This window comes from Anser brachyrhynchus, assembly GCF_964034855.1.
Source record: "Anser brachyrhynchus genome assembly, chromosome: 23".
NCBI classification, from domain to species: Eukaryota; Metazoa; Chordata; class Aves; order Anseriformes; family Anatidae; genus Anser; species Anser brachyrhynchus.
This window is the reverse complement of record NC_137716.1, coordinates 4,704,890-4,727,654: the sequence shown is the minus strand read 5'-3', so window position 1 is coordinate 4,727,654 and position 22,765 is coordinate 4,704,890. Positions and strand designations below refer to the sequence as shown.

The 22,765-nt window shown below is 60.1% G+C and overlaps 1 protein-coding gene across 3 annotated transcripts in view; it reads right to left on the bottom strand.

Moving 5' to 3' along the window:
• PTPRS (protein tyrosine phosphatase receptor type S) overlaps window positions 1-21,123 on the bottom strand; it is a 156,061-nt gene extending 134,938 nt beyond the window's left edge. For 2 of the 3 annotated variants that reach the window (XM_080566126.1, XM_080566128.1), the window contains exon 1: window positions 20,969-21,119. The gene's annotated coding sequence lies outside the window, so the exon portion shown is untranslated. Of the gene's footprint in view, window positions 1-20,968 lie in introns of all 3 variants that reach the window. The other variant, XM_080566123.1, reaches the window with a different exon arrangement.
• Between the last annotated feature and the right edge of the window lie 1,642 nt (window positions 21,124-22,765).

Below are 22,765 nucleotides of genomic sequence, written 5' to 3'. Positions count from 1 at the left end.
TCCCTCTCGCTGGGGCTCCCTTGGACGGCAGAGAGGAGCCCGGTGGAGCTGGGTTGTTTTTAACGCTTTGCGAGGTTTGATTTTACCATTAAGTATCTGATTCATCTGTTCCTGCGTGCTGGAGCCAAGCCCAGCCTGGCAGTTAGTACTTGCCCTAGAAGACATTTTCGGGGCATTTCGCACCCACACAGATCCCTCTGCATATGCAGACGAGGGAAACCTGCGTACGTGCACATGCCCGGAATAACCCCACGTGCCTTCGCCCTCCCGCGCGGCACCAACCTGCAGCTCGGCACCAGCAACAGCCTCCACCCAGGAACGAGGTGGGATGCAGCGAGCCCTCGCTCGAGGGTGGCTGCAGAGGTCCAGGTGTCTGCACCCAGAAGGGAAAGGAGGCAACGAAACCCTCTGCGAAGCCCAGCACCTCTTGGCAAACCTCGGCCACCTGAGCTGGTTCGCCTCCAGCAGCCCAAGCTGCCCAGCTTCTGAGCTGCAAACAAATGATGCAAGAGCCCCGCGGTGCCTTGGCGGTGATTATTCACCCAGGAGCAAATTTGTGCGGGTTTGGGGCAGGGCTCAGGCAGCTGCGGCTCCAACGCACCCGAGCGTCTCCAGGCTGCACCTCCACCTTTGCTCCTCCGGCTTCATTGCACATCGCACCTGGTCTGCACTAGTGACAGAGGTGACAGAGGCGTCCCCTATGACTTGGGGACGCAGGGCCACGAGTGCCCGGGCTGATGAGTGCCAAGTTTTGGGACCAAGATTGCAGAGGGACAGCAAAAGACTCGGGGTGCGCACAAGGATCGAGCGACCGGCGGAGCTGAGCGCCGGCGTCCCCCCTGAGCCTGGCAGGGACAGGGGCTGCGCGCCCCCCCTGCGGATTTCACAGCTACTTTACAAACCAGAAACAAAAAGTTAATGGTGCAGGCTTGACCACATATTTTCCAGGGGCTCTGGGAGACCAGCTCTCCGCAAGCCGGCTAACACACACTCTTTTCATTCAGAGCTTTAAATACCCAATTGTGTCTGTTTTCAGCACACTCATTTTTAGCATTTTAATGATACAGTCTTCAGCTCTCGCCCTCTTTGGATTGGCCTCAGTGAGGGTTTTTTTTTTTCTTCTTTTTTTTTTTTTCTCCCCTTCTTTTTAACGTCTCGCAGAGCGAGAGGAGAAGGGGAAGGGGGTTAGCAAGAGGTCACACATTTCTCCTAACCCAAGTGTTTTTCCAGCAGGCAGGGGGTCCTGCCGGGGACAAAGCTGAAGCAGCCCCTCCGGCTGCCTGCGAGCGCTGCACCTTCCGCCGCCGGTCCTCAGCGCAGGCGCGGGCCGGGCTCGCTGCCCTCGCCCGAGGCTTTCGGGAAGGTGCACGGTCCGGGCACGATGCCCACGGGACGCAGCGGGCAGCAGCACCCGTCCCCACGCCCCATCGTAGCCAAAATCCCGCTCACCACCGTCGGAGCGGAGGGAGTTGGGGTTTCCCAGCGCCATCGCTTCCCCTTCCCCTGTAATCGGAGCTTTCTGCTCCGTGGAGGACACCATCTGCGAGCGGGGTCTGGCGCGGAGCGGGCATCAGCGCGCGGGGCTGCCGGCTCCACGCGTGCCCTTGTCCCGGCGGGGGCACAGCGTCCGCTCCCAGCCCGGCTCCCTGGGTCGCGTTTGGGCACCCTGCGTGCCCGCGCCCGCCAGGGCTGCCCCTGCCGGCGTCGCGTCCTCCTGTTCGTGCCCTTGGCAGCTCTGCTTTCCCACTGGAAAGCTCCCAAGAGGCTGCGGCCATGTCGGAGCACAGCTCGAAGACTCCATCGGGTACTACAGGGAGCCCTGAGACACAAAGGATTGGGACCCCGAGCCCTTGTACCCAGATTTTACCCCAGGTGCAGGTTTCAAATAGCTGCAAAAATGCCTGCACAGGGGGGCTGGCTCGGCCCTGGGTGCGCGAGGGAGGACACGGCTCTGCAGCCACCGCTGTGCCAACACAGCAAAGCTCCCCTGGGTCCAGGAACAGCCTCGGCATCACCCAGCCCTGCTCCCGCACTCGCTGGAGCTCCCCGGGCACCCGGTGGTGCAAAGGGGCAGCAGGAGACTCGTGGCTGCACCAGAAAGGAACCAAAGGTGCCGGTTTACCTCCCTCCCTTAGCAAACATCCTCATTTCCCCTTTCCCCAAGCACATCCAGCCCTGTACACGCTCCTGTGACCCCACTCTGACCACCCCCAGCAAGGTCCTTTCCTCCTGTCCCCCCACCCCATGTCAGTACTGGACGTTTCCCACATCCCAGCTCCCCAGCCACGACACGTTCCCATTAACCATCCTTCGCTGGGTGCTCCAGCATCAGCTGCTCGGCGGATTTTTTTTTTTTTTCCCCTTACACCGAGTAATATCGAAATGATATTTATTAAATTTGCTCTCTAAGTCTCTCAATCTGCTCCGTAATGCAGTGAATCTGCGAGGTGGTTTCCACTGATCCCGCCTCAGCGAGACCAGATTAACGCAGATGATCCCAGCTTTGCGGCTCCCTCGTCGCGGGGCGGGTCAGAGGTTGTGCACAAAGGCAAAACCCGCTGGCAGCGGCGGCGTGGCCGAGCTGGAGGAAATCACGTGGCCGCTGCAAATGATTTCCGAGGTTATTTCCAGGTGGGAAGTAGGGAGCACTCAGCGCAACTTTCAAGTCTTCGGAAACCCCGTTTGGCTGTTTTTATTGCAGCTTTCTCGTGCTCTTATCTCCCTCCTTAAGCACATTGATTGCACCTGCCCCCACCCCGCTCCCCAGCAAGAAGCCCATTAAATCTAAAGTTAGCTCCATAAAGGTTCATCAGATCCATTATCTCTGCATTCAGCTAAATTATGAAAATCATTAAGATAAGGAGGCATGGAGCCTATTAGCTTCCTGGAGAGGATGCTTTACAATATTTTTTTTTTCTTTCTGCTTCCACATTTAATTACCTTAAGTTCCACAGTATTTAATTCCATTTATTAAACCTTTAATATGTAAAAAAAAAAAAAAAAAAAAAAACAACAACAGAACTGCTGCCGGTCGCCTTTAGGAAAGGCACAGAGCTGGGGTCCCCCCCCCAAGCCCCGTGGTTGTGCACGGGTGCTCGTGGCTGTGCTGGAGCTGCACGGGATGCACCTGCACGCACCCAGCCACGGCGTCAGCGCCCTTCTGCAAGCGAAGCATCTTAAAAATCTGGCTTATTGAAGCTTAAGGGTGTGGGCTGGGGTTCGGGGACTGCTCTAAAATGCCTGCAAAGGGAAAGGGAGGAGAGGGGGGTGCCCTGAAGACCCCTGTGGCTCCCTCGATCCAGGCTGGTCCCCGGGCCGGCTGCCGGGAGCTTTGCTGCAAGCCGGGGGCGCAACACGGAGCGCTCCCGGGGTTTGGGGTCTCTCTTTGCTTCTTTCTAAAATGGGATGATGCTGGTTTGTTCCGCAGTGCCTCCACGCCCAGCAGGGACGGGACTCGCACAGGTACGTGCAGAGGGATCCTCGCTCGGCCACTGGCGGTGCTTTTTGGATGGATGTTATTTTAGGAAACCGATCGCAAGCCGACGGAAACAGCAAAACCCCCACACGCTCCGAGCAAGGTCAATCTGAAGCATTAGCGTCTCTCTGGCTGCATTTCGCCTTCCCAGAGATGCTATTTAGCAATCTTGGTTACTATTAGGGCAGCATCTAAAACCTCCTTATCCTATAATGCCGACCAAGCTGTAATGCTCACGCCAGGCTGTCTGTTGCCATCTACAAAGGACAGAGACCGAAGAGGCGCAACAGAAGCAGAGACACGGAGTGGGAAGAGCTCGGCGTGGGCGCCGCCAGCATGCCGCCCGCGGAGGGGACGGTCCCCAAAACCTCCTGGCTGAGGCTCCGTGTCCCTGCGAGCACGCCGAGCCCTGCGTTATTCCCTTACCCCGCGTCTCCAAACGCCTCCTTGCAGGAGACTTCGACGTTCTTGCAATCTGCCGACCACACCGCGCGTCCGCAGACGCGTTACGAGCGCTTCGCAGGCACGGTTTGCAAACGCCGCTGCCTTCAAGGCCCCACCACGCGTCCGAACAGGGCCCCACGGCTCCGAGCAGTGCAATTTTTTCCCCTCGACATCTTTTACGGGATCAAACCTAAAACTTGGCCTGCGTTTTGCATTTGGTTTTTAAATCAGGATTCGCTCTGGAGAAGTAGCACCAGGAAGAAAAAAAAAAACAAAAAAAAAACAACTTGCTAAAGTGTTCCCCAGCAGCATAGCCACATACTTTAATACAAAAAAGCTGCCGCTAATTGAAAAAACAAATGTTTAAGCAATCGAGCATGTTTATTTAATTTGTCCTTTTGGTGCCAGAGAAGGCCCCGACCCGCTCGTGGTGGCTGCCACACGGTGCCATCGAGCGCGTCCATGGCGAGGTCCCTGCGTGCTGGGGGGGAGAAGCTGGGACCCCAAGAACCCCCCCAGCAGGGAGGTCGGCTCCTCCCGGCCCCCGAAGACGACAGAGGGTCTCTTGGGACCAGCCGGCCACAAACCTGGCACCCCAGAGATGAAAACGGACATCTGGAGCCTGAGGACAGGACTCGGGATTGAGCCCGAGTTGCATCCGGCAGGAAGCAGCGCTCTCTGCTCCTCCAAGAGCATGGAGATTTTAGCTCATCTGCCATCACCAGAAACTAGTTTGTTGGTTTTTTTTTCCCTCACTAAAAATACCCTGTATTGCCCTGTTTGCAAAGGGGGTGCACGATGCACGGAGATGTGGATGCGGGGAACCTGGACCCCAAAAAACCCAGCTGGGAAGGGGTTGCCGCTGCCTCGCCGCGGTGCCACCTCTGGCCGCCCTTCCCGTCAGAGGGCTCTCAAGAGTTGAACACCAATAACTTAAAAATACAGCTCCCGCTACTTAATTCAAGTGCTCTGAACGCAGATCAATTCGTGGTTCCAGCGTTTATTGGCACCACAACGGGACCCGTGAATCTTCTGGTAAGTGGCTGGGAGCTTCTGCCACCGCTGCGGAGCTCGCCCCTCCTTCGGCTCCAAGGCAGCTCGCGCCCCCTGACAGCCGTGTTCCCCACTTAGCACCGGCTGTGGAGCTCGTGTCTCTTCTGGAAACGGTAAACTTAAAAGGGACTTTCCCCCTGGTTCTCCCAAAGCCTCGCCAGAGTGAGCTAAATGCAGATCTGCTCTTCGCAGCCACCCACGAGCCGGGCACGCAGCGGAGGTGCATTAGTAGGAGGAGCCACGCTTTGAACATGAAAGCAGCCCGGAGCGGGGTATTTTGGTGGGGAGAATATTCATAACCAAAAAAAAACAAAACACGGAGCGGCAAACACCACCTTCAGCCTCCCTGGTGCTGAACAGGCTCCTGCAGATGGGGTTAAGGATGGGGCATCACCCAAACCGGGGGGGGAGAGGTTTTTCTTTTTGAGTCAGCTCTCGAGAGACCTCCGTCCACCCAGGTGGGGGGATGCCTGCTCTCCGCTTTCCCTCTGGTCTCCACACTGGCATATTTGGGGCTGGTCGCTGTGCCCCTGGCTGTTTAACCCCGTTTGCATGGCTCATCTCCCACCGAGGCGATGCACGACCCACACCAGCACACAAACAGCCCTGGCTGGCCAAACCCTCCGTCTCTCTCGGCACCAGATCCTGCACTGTTCACACCTTCAGCATGAAATATTCCTGGAATAAGTTGGCCAAGAGGAAAGTTTGGGGGGAGACCCATCCGTGGCAAGCCCAAAACTGGTGCAAGCTGCAAGAGGTCCCTGCTGCAAGGCCCCGGGAGTATTTTGGGGGCCATCGAATGCAGGGGCTGGGGAGGGGACACACAGCACTGGGTGCTCTGCAGCAACGAGACCCAGAGCTGAGGATGCTCCCTGAGCCTTGCAGCACCATGAACACCACAATCGAGGAATGTTACATGCTCCCGTGCCGCGGTGTTTTACTCCAAACATTTCTGGGTTGGCCTTTGGAGGGCAAAGGCAGAGCAGCCGATAGCCCTGAGGCTCCAGGTAGGGCCGGCTGCTTCTCTGAGCCTGGTAAGGAGCTGAGCTTTGGTCTCTGCAGGCTGGCTGGAGTCCTGTGAAAACCTCACGGGCTCAAAATGAGATTAGTCCCAAGCTCCTCACGAGGGGTAGCTCTGCACGTGCCCATTGTACAGATGAGAAAATTCAAGGGCGTGCTGGAAAACCAGCGCCGACATGGTCTGCAGGGATGGATCGTGCTCCCCAGCATCCTTCCTCCAGCAGCCACCACCACGCAGGGCAGCTTCAACGTGCCCGTGCCAGGAACGTTCCCACAAGGCTCCGGAAAGCCTCAAAAGTCCCAAACGCACCAAGAAACGAGCACTAACCACAGGACAGCGACTCCAGAAAATCCAGATTTTTTTTGTGGATCCCAAGCCACCTAAAAGGACGCAGCTCATGGAGCACAAGGGGGTCCCCAGAGAGGTTGGAGAGCCCCGTGCAGCCCTTCCCGGCGCTGCAGAGCCTCAGACCCAGACCTTTCCCACCACTAAGTCGGGCAGGGCGACGCCTCGGAGAGGGAGCGGGAGCGCAGGAGCGTGAGCAAAGCCGTCAGAAACAGGAGCTCAATTCTGCCCATCATTATCGTTGGCTTTAACAAACAGCTTCTGAGGATGGCAGGTACTTTATTAATTTTTCCCCTGTGCAGCATGCAGGATGATTGAAGAAATCACTGGCCTGTTGATTTGTTTGCCTCCCCGGCCCAAAATAACTAGCTATTTATTTTGGAGCGGCGGGATGCATCAGATCCTTAAATCAAGGCGATGGAGCCAGGAGGACGTGCCGCACGCCCGGGGCCTGGGCAGATCAGGCAGGTTTCAGCCCTTTTCTCCACGCTGGCGAAAAGCCATCTCCGAGGATCCTGCTCACATTTCAGACCCAGAAAACCTGAAAAAAGGTTTTTTTCCCCCTTTCACGTTGGATTTCTTCTCGCAGCCGAGCTTTGCCCTGCTTCAAGCCCAGGGAGGGATGGGGTATTGGCCCCAAATCCAGCGCTGGCCTCAAACTTTGCAGCATGTCCCTGGTGTTCGTGGTGGTGAGGATCTCCTGGGTGATGTTAGGACAGAAAAAACTGCACCGTGCACATCAGGAACCGAGTGGGCTTGGAAGGCATTTCTCCAACAGAGGTCTCCTGAAGAAGCATGGCCATGGGAGACACCGGGCACCTCTCCGAGCCCTCTAAACCCCTTTGGAGATCAAAGCCAGCGGTTTGCCACGTCCCCAAACCCTGCAGGAGCCCTCTGAGATCGGCAGCAAGGAAGATTTGGGATTTTCATGTTTTGCCCTCCCTCAGGGTCGCTGCTCCGGGAGTTCGGGCAAAGCCCAGAGCAGCAGCTGGTGCACGAGGAGTCACGCGGCCAAAAACCAGGGTTCATCAGCCCTCCGGAGAAATGCTGCCGGGGCTTTCAGCTGGGTGCCGACGTGAGGACAGCGGTGGTGATCTCCCCCAGGGCTTGGTGAGGAAATCAAGCCTAGGACCTAAGGGACATCTCCCGCGCAGCTCTGCTGCCAAAAGCCATGCTGGGGGCATAGGGGAAGGAGTTTCTCAAGTCAGACGCGCCCAGCAGAAATCACACAAGGAAGCTTTGGTGTCCCCATCCTGTAAGCCCTACAGATGACTTTTATTTATTTATTTATTTAAAAGACCGCCTCCATTTGTTGCCATCGCAGCGAACGTTTCCCATAGGAGCAGCACCGGAGAGCGCAGCATTGCCACGGGAGCTCCCCGCGCCCAACCTGCACGGCCCTTACGGAGACCTCAGGAAGCCAGGGACGGGCTCTCCCCACGCATGCTCAGCTGCCTGCTTCACAGAGAGCCTTTTTGTTTGCTTTCTACCTTTTTTTACTTAATTTAGGGAAAGAAAAGCGGGGGGTGGGAAGTAACTTGGCAATTCCCCGGAGACCCTTCGTGCCAGTGCCCAGACCAGGGTTAAGCAGCATTAAGCCCAAACAGAGCCCTCCAGCAGCACGCCAGCAGAGGAAATCACCTCCCCCTGCACGCATGCTTCCTCCCACTCCCTGGGGAGGAGAGGAAGGAGCTGGGGGCACGTCTCCTACCTGCCATGCACGCACCATAAATAACGCTATAGGCGGCGTGCTCTATAGCAGCAGGCACGGCGGGCAGCAGCACGCGATGCTGCTTGCAACCCTCCGAGCAAATGGGGCTGGTGTGCTCTGTGCAAACACGACGGGCTCGTGCCCGGGGCTGTGCACACTTAGCCCGGTGCTGCTCCCCCCCAGCACGAGGCCGGGAGCTTTGGCATCGCTCCTGCTTTGCCCAGCAGCGTGCTGGGGCGGATGGGCAGGCGGTGGCATCGCCCGGTCGACGGAGGTGGGGAAAAACAACCGCCTGGGTGGCACCAACTGCAGCTCAGGTGTGCCGTGCACAGCCCCATCCCTCCAGAAACACGCTGCTGGAAACGCAGCGACCGCCCCGCGCTGCCGGGAGCAGCGCTCCCTGCTCCTGCCCCCATCCCCACGGCGGTCCCTGCCCCTTCCCACCCCATCCCAGCAGGCGCAGAGGGGCCCCGCGAGCCCGAAGCCGACGCTCGGGGGTAACAAATCCGATTTGTCGGGCACAAAAGCCAACGCGCTGCGTTTATGCCGGCGTTCTTTATGGAATCGCTCAGACGTTCGGGACGTGAAATGTCACCGTGTCACCCGCTGGCAGCTGAGGGCAGGGAGCTGGAAAGGTCAGGAGGGGCTCTCCGAGAGCCGCCCCTGCTCGGCGCAGGGGGGACCGCAGGGGACACGGTGGCCATCGGCCTGCGCCTCCCCCAGCTGCGAGCCCAGTGCTCCCAGTCCCCGAGGTCTCAGCAGAGCGCGGAGGGATGCTAAACACCAGCAGCACAGCACAGGCATCCACGTGTGGCTGCAAACGAGTCCCTTTTGCTCTCCTTGGCCCCAAATCCCTTCCACCACCCCAGCTGGGACCGCTGTGTCCCCCTGAGTCCCCCCAGCCCTCTGTAAGCCCTGTGGGGAGCAGGGGGCAATGCTTTGCTTCTGCACCCACCCAGGGCAAATAAACGAACAAAAAACCACATCTGTAATGCTTGGGCAAAGCCTTGCATCCCAAAAGAATAACCAGTCAGCGAGCACGACGGCAAACCCATCCCAACGGCCAAGGAGGAGCCGTGTCACCAGCTGCCCCACGCCAAGGTGGAGGATGCGCTGCAAATCCCTCCCCAGAGAAAGGGAAGTCTGCATCCCAAAGGGTCTGGTTGCGGGACAAAGCTTGCTCGGGGCCTGCCAGCAAAGCCCCAGGTGGCTCCTGCTGGCCCTACAGAGACAGACACCGCTTCCCAATGCCCCGTGGCCCCCAGGGACACTGCTCCTCCGCGCTTCCTCCGCAAACGCTAAGAGCGCCAAGGGACCAAGGCGAAGGGATCTCCGCAGGGCTGCTGGGGACACCTGCCACGTGGGTACCCAGGGCAGGACCCGAGTGGAACCAGAGGCACCGCAGAGCCCGTTCCCTTTGCCACGACCTCAGCGGGGCCCAGACCAGGGACGTCCGGAGGGTTCCTCCTGCGGGGAGCACCGCAAGCATCCTACAAAGCGGAGGAACCCAAAAGCTGTGCCAGCACAGCCGGAGCGGGCTGCAGAGACCCCGGGCAGTGCCAGGGCTGCATTCCCCGCCGAGGCGGGCACCGGTCGCACCGAGGGGTGGCAGCGAGCCCCGCAGCTCCCGGGCACCCCTCCAACCCTCGGGAGGGAACCCGAGATCTCCCTGCCCGGGGGAATTTGCGGCCGGGAACACAGAGTTACAGCCCGGCCGATGCTGGAGGCGAGGTGGAACAGGACACCCCGCAGCACAAGGGCCAGCTATGCCAGCTATGAAAGCAAAAGGGTTTGGTGTCCGGCTGGCCCCGGGCGCGAGCCCCAAGCCCCCCGCAGGCTCCCTGCAGACACCGCCCCGACAGCGTCAGGCGCCGAATTGCAGGAGGCTGGGGAGGAGACGTGCTGCTGCCGGCCTCCGTGCGTCAGCCCCAGCCTTATCTCAGCTCCGGAGCCTCCCCGAACGTCGCGAGGCTGACGCCGGCCGTAAAAGCATCTCTGCTCACACGCAACCGAGGGGGTTTAACAGCCGAGGTCGGCCGCAGCGCCTCCCAGCCCTCCAGCAGCCTGCGCTCGGGATGCCACCGGGATGCTGAGCTCTTGGTCCGAGTCTGGGTTTTCCCAGCAGCCACGACCGAGCCCTCGCTCCTGCTTTGGCACGGGGCCGCTCGCAGCAAGGAGGGAGCTGCGGGTGCCCCTGAAGCCTTCCCACACCGAGACCCGCACGCACACCGAGACCCGAGCAAGCCGGACTCTCCCCAGCACCACTGGGGTCACCTTAAAGGACTCTCGTCCCGATCCCTCCGCCCCCACGTGCCTCTGTGCAATGCCCGAAGCACAGCAACGCGGGAGCCTATCCCGGGATTTTGCAGTCTTGTCCCAAAACACTCATCCTCCCCTGCCCCAGAGCCTTCCCGAGAGCAGACAGAGAGACGGACAGACAGACAGGACTCCCAAGAGCAGACAGAGGGACGGGCAGACAGACAGGACTCCATTTGATGCCACCACTTCCAGCGCTGCCTCAAGGGAGGAGCGCTGGGAAGCACAGCGGCCATCCTGCAACCTAAAGCCAAAGCCCAGCAATTGCCTAAATACTCAAAATTTCAGGATATTAATTTTTTTTCTCCAAAAGGCTAACCAGAAAGAAGTGTTTTTTTCAAATAAAGCAACTCCCAAGGAAAAACCCAAGTTGAGAGCGTTGTTTTGTTTTTATTCTGAAGATTAAAGAGCGCTGCTGAGCTTCCTGGGGGCCTGACGTGAAACCCGGAGCCTGGCGTCACAAACTTGGCTGCTATTTCCTAGTGAAACCTGCCACCGCGTCACCTCGAGGTGCTCGCCGCGGTACGGTTTGGAGGGCTCGGAGGAGAGCAGGGCTCTCTCTCCAGGACAAGCACCAAGGCCTCGAGGCTGTTCTGCACGAATCAGGATGGGGGGGATGAGAAACTGAGGATGGGGACGGGAGGCGATGCACTCAGAGACACTGGAAAAAGTCAAGGGTAAGCCAAGAACAAAGGATAAGCCAGCCACAAAAACACCTCGGGGGCTGAAAAGTGCAGCTGCTGCCTTGCCTTGCTCCTCCTCACCCCGTCCCAAACCCACCCACGGCAGCCGCCTGAGCCCCCGCGTCCCGCACAGCTCTGCAGGGCGGCTGGGAAGAGAAGCCCGAATTGCCAGGGCTGTTTAATATTTCATTCTCCTTCCTCTTTTACTTCTAAGAAAGGCTTCAGTTCCCCCCTCCGCCTCCCCGCTTTTCCCAGCAGCTCACTCCTGGTTAGGCCAGCACGCAGCGAGGTGCCGGAGGGGTGCTGCAGCCTCCAGGCGGTGCCACGGGCACCCACAGCCCTGGCTGCACCCTGTCCCTGTCCCCACCAGGAGGAGACGGGAAGGGACAGCTGCTCACCCCACGGAGCTTCAAGCTGCTTTTGCAAAGCGAGGGAGGGATAAAGGGATGGAGCCGTAGCCCTGCCTGCAGCTCAGGAGAAGATGCTGCGAGCTCCAGCACGCAGGCAGCTCTTGAAACCCAAACAGCATTGCCGGGCTCGCCTTTGGGGACTGGCAGCAAATTCATTAGGGGCTGCCCAGCAGTCAGAGCTTCCTCCTCTTCCTCCCTGAGGAAGCAGGACAACGTCCCACGGGCAGCAAGGGTGGCTTGTCCTCGGACCCCGCTGCCGCTCACCCGGTGCACACAGCTCTGCTCCGTCCTGCCGGGGAGCACGGCGGTGGCTTCGTCTTCATCCGCAGCCTCCGAGGGCACCGAGCTCCTGGAAAAAAAATCAATCATCTTATCAGCATCACACGACCAGCCCTCGCAGCAAGCCTGGGGAGGAAGGAGGCAGCAGGGAACTCTTCCGCTGCTCGGCTGTCCTCGGAGGGGCTTTGGGCACGGGTCCTCGAGCAGGGTCAGGGCTCGCAGCAGTCCAAACGCAGCCCAGAGCTCCAGCGGTTCCAAATTCCGGGCGATTTTCCTCCTGCTGACAAGTTTTGCGGTGGGACAGAAGCGCGCTGCACGTTTGAGGACACGGAAGCCAGAGAGGAGCAGAGGTGACAGGAAATCCCAAACCAGAGCAAAATTCAGCTTGTTCTGGGTCAAACGCGGAGGAGGAAGCGGAGGTGCAGGGAGAGGAAAGGCCTTTTTGCAGAAAAGCAGCCCAAGGGGTCACGCTTGTACCAAGGGCTGCTGAGGACTCGCAGGGCTCTGCTGCTGAAGGTCAGGAAGGCAGAGACGATCCGGAGCCGATCCCCAGAGCCACCGGGCTCCTTCCCGAGGGGGGCTCAGAGGCCGAACAGCCAACAGCTTTCCCTGGAGGAGCGCAGCAGACGTGCCAGTGCGTGCAGGACCGCCGGCTGCCATCTCTCACTGCTGCACAGACCAAAAAAAATCCATCCCGGGCACCGCGGACATCACCTTCGCTTTGCAGCGGGCAGCCAAAGCCAGCAGCCGAGCCGGGGCGCGCCATCACCCGGCCGTGCTGGATGGAGGTGGCAGAGCCCTCCGTCACACGGCAGCCCTTCCTCGGCATAAAACCAGTCGAGAGGAGCAAGACGAGCAGCATTTTGTAGGATGCACCGGGAGGAGGAGAGCCCCCAGCAAGGCCCCGGCCTCTCCCCACGCCAGCCTGCTCCGCCAGGCAGCACGCAGAGGCTTGGGACGGCTGAAGCACCGCACGGCGCTGGGTCCGGCTCCTTCACGCTCCCTCGTTGGCTCTGGGCTCCGCAGGGAGAAGGGGAAATGGCTGCTCTGAGCCCTCCGTGGTGCAGCACGGGGGAGCCGCGTCCCTGCTGCCGGCACCGCGGAGCCTGGGTGATGCCGCTGCCAAGGGGACCTGGGGGAGGCGGAGGCTGCAGCCAGCACCAAACCCTTGCAGGAGGAGGCAGCCCGGCTGGGGCAAAACCCCACTCACGCCGTGCCCTAAACCCCCGGAGAGCACAAAGTAGGAAAGAAAGCGGTTGTGTTTGAGACCCTTTGGAAACTCCTGGGTGGAAAACGCTGTCAGGTACCCGCGGGGACACCGGGTTACGTCCCGGCTGCCACCATCTCACAGCCGCACACCGATACCACAAACGGCCCTGGGAAAAACACGTTTGCTCTTTGCCTCATCAGCCAGGCGAATAATTCTCGGCACAGAGACAGGGTGGGGAGAGCAGGAACACTGCCCCGAGACACCTTCTCCCTGCTCCAAAAACCGTATTCATTATCCCCAGGCGGCTTCTGGCAGGGCGGAGAGATCACTCTCCGATTAGAGATGTTTATCAGTAAGCTATAATGAAGGTGGGCCACTGACACTGTGATGAATATTATATTTCAGTAAAATTTAAATGAAATGATCCATCACACCAAGCAGGAGAGCAGCGGTGCCTTCTGCCAGTACCCGCACCAGCTCCTTGGCCGAGGCTGTTTCAGAGCCTTGGTTTCTGCTCCGGAGGAGCAGCAGTGGCATTGGATGAAGAGACACTTTGCACTTCCAAGCGTGCGTTTCTCACACCGAGACGACCCCCGCGGTCATTTCCTCGAGCACGTTTGGCTCCCGAGAGCCGCGCTCGGCACACCACGAAACCCAAGCGCCCTCGGAAGCAGGACGTCGCTCGGGCTCCGGCACGCGCCGCAGGATGCGGAGGGGAAGGGTTACGGGGCGGCTGCTCCCTTCGGTGCAATATTGCTGCCGGCTCAATGGAAGCAGGAGGTTCCTCTCTCCTGGGAGGAAGCTATCAGAAACCACTCTCCCTCCCGGAGCGCCCAGCCCACGTTCTGCTACCTGTTGCACTCCGCGATCAGGCAAAACGCTGGAGGAGCGCGAGAAGGCATTAAAAAGCGAGAGAGGATGCAGCGGCGCGCAGGGCACGGATGCCAGAAACGCTACGAGCTGCTGCAATCCAGACACGAATGCATTACACATTCATCTGAATTTTAAATACAGAGCATTATGACTGGCATCCTCACAACTGCCACAGCAGCCTCGGCACTACAGCTTTTATGGTAATTCACAGGGAGCTACCCACAAGGCACTGCAGAGATTTTCTTGGCAGCCATCCTAAACTAATTTTTATAGGTTAGTGTATGGTTATACATAAACGTTTAAGAAAAAATAAAATGGCGACTCGGAGGGAAGGAGCCACCGGGAGGTTTGTGCACACCACGGGATGGGCCCAGTCCGGCTGCCGCGTGGCCGGGTCGGTGGCAGCGCCGGGCAGGGGACCAGGGGACACAAACAGCGGCTGCTTCGTGAGCTGGGCATGGGACAGACCCTGTGCCATGGCCGCCGTGGTGCCCAGCCCATCGTGTCACTCCTGGGGGTCCCTTTTTTCCTTCACGGGGTGCTCGGCTCAACCATGCCGCTCCTGGGGGGCAGCCAGTGCCGGCACCATCCTGCACGCGGGTCTCGGTGCTGGGCCGCGGCGTTGGGTCCCCGTCTTCCCCTTCTCCCAGGCTGGAGCGCCAACGAGCCGCCCGGAGGGGCCAGAAGCCGTCCCAGGGGACGACGGTTTGTCGGTGGAAACCACAGCCCGTCCAGTTCGATGCTGGGAACCGCCTCCCATGTGCTTCCACACCAAACCCTCCCCGACACCACCCCTGGAAAAACCTCCCGCGGCCACCGGCCCGCCCAGGGCCACCCCTCTGACCCGGGCATCCCCTCCTGCTGGGGACAAAGGCCACCGCGTCCCCCACCCGCTTACCCGCAGCGGGAAGCGGCTCTGCCCAGCACCTTTCTTTCCCTTCTCCACATCCTGAGCTGCGCAGGTCGGCGGCGAAACGGGAACTCGGCGCTGGGACGCGCGGCTCCGCTTCCCGCTGCCCTGCCGAGGGGGAGGCACCGCGGGCAGGGAACAAAGGAGAGCAGCGGGAGGGAAGCCTCGGTGGGAGCGAGCCAGGAGCAGCACCCATCTACGTTTCACGGGAAACGCTTGATGTCATCAGGGCTGAAGATTAATCAGGGGAAAAAAAAAAAAGCACAGTTCCTGCGGGTTTTGCACAGATGCGCGCACACGCGCACGCATTTGCAGCGCTGCGAGCAGGTAGCCGGTCTACCCGTCTCCGCTCTCTTCACAAAAGCAAAATGGAGGGAAGCACGAGCTCCAGGGAATGATAAATCAGGACTTTTGAGAACGGAACCTTTCCCGTTCGGAGCAGCTGTGGGTTAGCAGCACCGATTTGGACACAGGGACGCCACGAAGGAGCAAACAATTCAGCAGCGTCTCCGAAGGGAGGGACGGTCAGACGCGGCTCAAGCACCACAAAGGGACGACGAGCTGCATTTTAGACGAGGCTGCTCTTTTCCTGAGACGGGATTATCGCGTTTTGAGAAGTCGGGCACACAGCAGCACGTTATTCCCTCCCTCTCCCGCCAGCTCCTTGCAGTCCCGGCTCGGTGGCTGCAGCGAGCCCAACCGCGGGAGCCGGCGGCGGCAGCGCTGCGCTTCCAGCCTCGTGCCTCCCGCACCCGCAGCACGTGGGAGCCCCGGGTAACTGGCTCGCATCGTGGGTTTACTGCCCACGGACAGCAGCGAAAAGGGAAAAAAAAGAGACCGGAAAGCAGCGGTACGTAAAGTCAGGACACTTCTGGGTTTAGGATCCAGCATATTTCAACTGTAAAAAATACCAAAACACATCACCTCCCAGGAGAAAGGCTTCGTGCCTCCTCTTGGGAGCCTTCGTGCAAAGCAGCCACGGCCCCACCGCAGCCGAACCGGCCTCGACAGGAGTCCTGCGCCCTCCTGCATGGCCCCATTAGGGCCTTTTTTGGGATGGAGGTCACCCAGCCTCTGGGTTTCCTCCTCCGCTGATATCCCCCCTCGAATCGGGGCAGCCTGGGGGCCTGCGAGGCCACGGCCCAACTGCGCCCCTCCGGCCTGACGCAAACCAGCACCACACACAGCAATAACCCAAAAAACGAGGCTGTAAACAAGTGATTCAGCTGTTGCTTTGCAAAACAGTCCTGACACCCCCTGAAGGAGCGGGAGCCGAGCAGAAACTGCCACAGGGTTCTTAACCCAAAGCAGCCCTGCCCGGCCACAGCCCCGACCTAATCTGATTTAGGCAGCTGCTAAACCCATCTCGGCGTTCCCCTTGTATCGGTCGCCTGGCCCAGTTTAATTTGATAGGTTTCTAAACCTGTTTAGACAAACCAAGATCTGCTTTCTAATCTAGATCAGCTCTTAATTGGGCAAGTGCTGTCAGGGAACGGAGCAGGAGCATGGAGGTTATTAGAGGCCTTATTTGCACGATGACATTCAGGTTGCGACAGCCCAAGCTGTAACGGTGCATGGAAGAGGGCACTGCTAAAACCTCCTCTCCCCCCGGGCTGGGGCGATGTAAGCTTGCAGTGCCCAAGCAGCAGGGCTCCAAGACCCCACGCTGCTGTGCCAGGAGCCACGTGCAGCCCATCTCCCTAAATCCAAGAGGCAGAAACCCACGTTGAGTCCCGAACAGCCCAGGACCGGGACACGACGAAGCCTCATTCCTCCAGGAGCGGGGTCCCTGATGCGGACAAGGAGAAACTCCAGCGTGTCCCACAGGCTGCTGTCACCACCCCTTGATCTCCGGAGACGAGAGCATCCCTACGTGCCTCGGAAGATGCACACCTTGTCTAAAACACCCGGGGCTGCACAAAGCCCGCGTCCCCTCTCCTCGAGCTCACACGTGCGCCCTGCTTGCGCCTGGGCATCGCGGGGGACACCCGTCACCATCCTCTTCCTCACCTCTCCGCTTCCTCCCTCTGCCCCTGGGGCCACGCCGTGCCCGGCAGCTCCTTGGGAGATCGGAGCCAGGAGGCTTCCAGGATAAGGGGAGCTGAAGGAAAACTGCTTGCCATGGCACATCACGAGGGCAGCGTGACTTTGTCGGGTGCTGGGGCTACACCGGGCACAGCCTCTGCAAAAAACTCCGCAAGAGCTCGTTTAGACGAGCAGCAACCGACCCAACGGGCAGCTACTGCACCACGAATGCCGAGTTCGATAAATTACCGAGCTCGGCCAGCGATTGCCGTGCTAGGAAACAAAAAGTCCGAGAGAATTATGTGGGAGCAGACCCAAAAGTCCGGAGGGTTTACGAGGTGGAGGGAGGTAGAAGAGACAAGTTCCAGTTTGCTAGGCTGTGGTGTCAAAAGAAAAAAAAAAACAACAAACCAACAGTCAAGTTATAAAGCAAACAATCAGAGGACAAGAGCAGAGAAAGCCTAACGAAGAGAGCCCTCAAATTGCTCCAGCTTATTGTGTAATAAATGGTGCAGGAAGGAAGCTGCCCTGAGTTTTACTACTTCAGGGCTCGCAATTTTCAATCACCAACGATTCTTAAAAAATAATCCTGTTGTGGCCGGGAGCCTCGCTTCCTACCAGCCCTGGCTGGTTTTTGCATCTGGCACCAGTGGGTGCGACCGGCCCGGGGCACCCAAACCCCCGGCACCGATCCCCGCGGTGGTGGCAGCGAGCGGAGAGCTCCTCGGCTGGAGGGAGAGGGCCGGGGAAAGGATTTATCTGAAGCAGAAAGTTGGGCACATTTTTCCACTCTGTCGAGGCAAGGATATTTGAGTTAAGTCACTTACAGATTTTCCTTTTTTGGGATGGAGGCAGGAATATTAAGCGTGTTCTTATCAACCCGCGTAAGAAGAATTTAGAGCTCGAAGTTCAGCAGCCGTGGATTAAAGTCCCTCGCAGCACCCCCAACGCAACCCAACCACCTCCCTCCTTCCCATAAACCCGCGCCGCCAGCACCGACGTGGGGCAGACCCGCCTTTACCTCGGTGTCCTACACTTGCGATTTTGTAATCTGTGGTGCAAGAGAAAAAACTAGTCCGGTTGGGAATGGAGAGGGTCCAAACGAAACCCAGCCGCAGCGGCGGGCCACACGCAACATCGCCACCCATGCGAGCTCGGGCGCCACGTGGGAAAGGGGACGGAGGGCTCGGCGCGTGCCCGCTACCTCCATTTACCCCGCAGCAGGGCAGGGAGCTGCAGGGGCTTTGGCTGAGCTCCGTGCGGTGTTTTAGGGCCGTCGAACCCGGGGTGCAGTGCCGCAGGCGGTCCCAGCCCGGCTGAGCATCGCCGCCGGGTTCAGCAGCCCGCACGGCGGTCATTAAGGCTTTCTGCGTTGCTGCCTGCCTAATTAGGAACACCGGGCTCTTGATTGCCTCCCTCTGGCGCTTTGTGGCTTTTGGCAGCCCCAGAGCTGGGTTTTGGGGCTGGCCCGCCTGGGGCTGCTTTGAGGTCTCCGAATGTGGCCGAAGCAGGACGGGAACGGGGCGTGCAGGAGTCAGCACTACGCACACCCACAAACCCTTCCCCCGGCCTCAGTTTCCCCACAAACCGCCTGCACGATCCTCAGCCGTCTCCTCACCCTCCTTCCAGCCCCGACCCCAAAGCGGCAACAGCACCTAGGGTCTGCCAGGAGCTCACCCGCGTGGGAAGGGAGCAAAGGCCCGTTTTCCTCTTCTCCCCAGGGCACGCCTCGCTCAGGCTGCTCCTTGGAGGAAAGGCTGACGGTTCTGCCCCCCCAGCAGAGCAAAACCTCGGGGTGCGACCCCACAAGAGGACGTTCATCCCCATCAGGCGGGCACCACATCACGAGGACAGGGACCGGGGGGGCACAGGGACCGGGTCCTGGTAGCGACGCTGCCACCAGAAGAGCACAGGAGGACGCGGGGACCTCCTGCCCCCGACGGAGCCCCCCTCACCGCCCTGCGCTCCCGCATCGCCCCGCGGCACCGCTTCAGCTGGACGCTTCTCTCGCATTACTCCAAGTATTTATGGCTTTTCCCCCCCCCGTTTGATATACGGGCCCTCACCACGCACAGGAAGGAGGAGAAAGCGCCAGCAAACTCGTTAATTTCAGAGTCAATCTGGCAGGGAACAATTAACGGCTACCAATCTTCGGGTTCGCGGGAAGGGGGGGGTGGTTCTCAGCCAGCGAGCGCAGAACGGTCCCTGCACGGGCACACACCCCACGAGCCCGAATGGCTCCGGGCTCGGCACCACAACGCAACTTTTCCCATCAAGAGCTCTTGCAGTCATCCTGCTACCCGGTGCCACGGGCATCCGAGCATCCCGGGGGTACCCGAGCACCCCAGGACCACGTCCAGGTTACGGCTCCGGCTCCCCCAGCCCGGAATCAGCGCAGCCCCCGCAAGGCACAAACCACGCTTTATAGGGGAAAAAAAAAAAAAAATCAACCTTTAGGATCGTGCTGCCGGGGGACGCGCGCGTCCCCCCGCGTGGAGCTGAGCGGCACGGCAGCGCTCGCAGCCGCGGGAGCACAGCCCTGCGGATCCCGGGGAAGTTTCAGTGCCGGGAGGGGACAGGGATGCTGTGCACCCCGTCACCCCCCCGGGTTTCTTTACGGGGACGGACTCTGCCTCCCTCTAGCTGGGTGGAAGGGCTGGGGATAAAAAGAAAAAAAGAAAAAAAAAAGCGCTTTTTCCCCCCGAATCTCACCGCACGCTTTTGCGAATAGGACTTGGAAAGGGCAAACACCCGCAGGGCTGGGGTCCCCCCAGCGCTGGAACCCCTCCAGCACCCGCACCCACGCCGCCAGCCCCGTCCCTCGGGTGTCACCTCGTAACCACGGCTCCCTTTCTCCCCCCTTATCCCATATTCACACCATTTGCTTCCCCCAGCACGCCGCGAGAGGGACCGAGACGGGATCCTCCCCGTGCAGCACGCACACCGCTCAGTGCCGCTTGTATTTTTGTGGGGTCCCCCCCAGCCGTGGGACGGCTTCGGGCTCGGGGACACCCCACCCGTGCCACCAACGGGCGCTGCTCCCGTGGGTGCAGCATCGCCAGGCTGCGGGGCGGCTCTGCCCGCCCCAGGGCTTGGGATTTTTTTTTTTTTTTTCCAGCAGAAAGCCAAAAGGGTGGATGAAAAACGGCCCCGAAGCACGGCGTACGAGCTCCCCGCCGCCCGGAGCGATCGCGCTTGGCAGAACAGGCAGATAGGGGAAAACGGAGGATAAAAGAAAATCAGAAATAAAAATGAAAATAAATAAATCACGGAGCTGCAGGGGAAGGGACGGCTCCGGGAGCCTCTCCCCAGCACGGGGGCTCGGGTAGCTTTGGGGTCGGGTACTATGGGGTCTTGGATAGCTTTGGGGTCGGGTACTATGGGGTCTTGGATAGCTTTGGGGTCGGGTACTATGGGGTCAGGTACTACGGGGTCTCGCGTAGCTTTGGGGTGATCCCGGCCCCTTCCCCGCCGCTGTCACCGTCACCAGGCACCGCACAGGCGGGGGCAGCGGGGCCGAGCCCCTTCCCGGGGGGCTGCAGCCGTGTCCCCGAGCTGCGGCATCGCCCCGCCGGCGGTGCTCGGCGGGTGCCGGTGCCGGTACCGGGGGGCACCGGGCACATCCCGGGGACCGGCAGCGTCCAAGGGCCGGGCACAGCCCCGGGCCCCACCCCACGGCGCTGCAGCCCCCGGGGCCAGCCCGGCCGCCCCCCCCCTCCCCGCTACATCGCGCCCCCATCCCGGTGCGCGCCCCCCCGCCCCACAACACCCCACCCCCGGCTCCCCGCTGCCCCCACACACACCCCCTACACCCCAATCCCCCTCTACAACGCGGACCCCCCCCCCCCCTCCGATTCAACTTAGCCCCATTACACCGGGGGGGGTGTCCCCACCCTCCGAGCCCCCTCCCCATCACCCCGAGCCCCCACCCCGTCACACGGCGCCCCCACCCCATTACCCCGAGCCCCCCACCCTATTACACGGCGCCCCCCCCCGTTACCCCGACCCCCCCACCCCATTACACGGCGCCCCCACCCCATTCCCCCGACTCCCCACGTTACCCCGACCCCCCCCATTACCTTAAGCCCCCACCCCGTTACCCTGAGCGCCCCCCCCCATATTACCCTGACCCCCCCCATCCCATTACACGGTGCCCCCACCCCATTACACGGCGCCCCCACCCCACCCCACCGCCCCTCGCCCCCCGCCCTACCTGGCGCCGCGGCCGCCCGCTCCCATGCCGGCCGGCGGAGGGGCTGGGAAGGGTCCCCCCCCCCCTTCCTCCCCTTCCTCCTCCTCCTCCTCCTCCTCCGCCCTCGGCCGGGGCTGCGCTGGGGCCGGGCCGCGGGGACACTGCGGCGCCTGCTGCCGGCCGCTCGCCCGGCTGATGACGTCATGCCCCGAGCCGCCGCCGCCTGACGTCACCGCGGGGCGGGAGCGGGGGGGGGGGGTTGGAGCCGCGAAGGGGCGGGTGACGTCACCGCCAGGGCGGGGCCCGAGCCTTAAAGGGCCCGCCCGCGCGCCCCGGCACGTGGCGGAGGGGCCCGCGAGGCGCGCGGAGGGGGTGGGGCTTCCGGGTGGGGCTTCCGGGTGGGGCTTCCGGGTGGGGCTTCCGGGTGGGGCTTCCGGGTGGGGCCGGGCCGCCATTTTCTGGCGCGTGGGGGCTGCCCGCAGGTGCTGGGGGTCCCCGTTGGGTCCTTGCCCTGTGCAGCAACTCACATTTAATGTGTTTTTCAAGTTTAGCGCATTGCTAACGTTAGTAATACGCACCGCGGTTCCCTCAGGGGATTTCGCAGTGAATTCCACCTTTTCCCCACGTTGAGTTTATTGTATTCAATATATTTCCCATATTTGGTATGTTTGCCGTAACATATTACCAATATTCAGTGTTAGCCATACTCAACGTTTCATATATTCACTGCATTCTCACATGTAATCCATTCCTGATAGTCCATATTGTATATATTCAGTACATTCTCACATGTAATCCATTCCTGATACTTGATATTTTATATATTCAATACATTTTCATATGTAATCCAATCCTGATACTCAGTATGTTCCCACACTCGATACGTTTTCACATTTAATACAGTTCCCCAACCCAGTCCGTTTCCCCCATTTCCCCGTCGCTGCTTCCCACCCCCAGCAGCTCCCAGGGGACAGCACTGACCCCACCACCGTGTCGGTTTCCATTCTGAAGCCCCAGGTCGCAGGGAAAAATAAATAAATAAATAAATAAAGAGGAAAAGAGGGGAAACACTTTTAGCATTTTTCATTTCTGAAGCCTGGGACCCAAAGCCGTCTCACTGGCGAAGCAGCCGGGCACTATCGCTTGGAGGGTAAATGCCTGCTCCTGCATCTGCTGCTCCGTGAACTTTCCCCAATCCCCTCGTGCACCTCCTAATACTGCCCAAATGTCAGCCGTCGGCGCAGATTTCACTGTTCTGGGGAAATCGGGCGGCGAAACGTTTTGCTTTCACATGCTCCGGTGCACAGCCTCAGGGTGCAGGGCACTGCTCCTGGATTTTGCCTGTTTTTCTCTGCAACAGGGAGGTCACGGTCATTGCTCTGGCCTTGGAAACAAATTGTGAGTCCATCGGAGCCCATGGGAGCCCATAGCGTCCCATAGGGATGCATGTGGGTCCATGGGAGCTCGCAGTAACCCGCAGGAGCCCATAGGGTCCCATAGAGCTCCATAGAGGTCTGTAGAAGCTCTAAGGGATCTGTAGGCATCCAGAGGAGGCCTCACAGATGTGTAGGGGTCCATAGGACCTTGTAGTGACCTGTAGGAGCCTATAGGGGTCCATACAGACCTGTAGGAGTCCACAGGGGCATGTAGGGGTCACAGTGACCTATAGGGGCCCACAGAAGCCCGTAGAGACCCATGGGGTCTGTAGTGGCCCACAGGAGCTCACAGTGACCCTTGGGGTCCCTGGGACATGGCACTAGGGGAGATGGTTTGGTGACGGGACAGGGTAGCTTGACTTGATGATCCTTTCCAACCTCG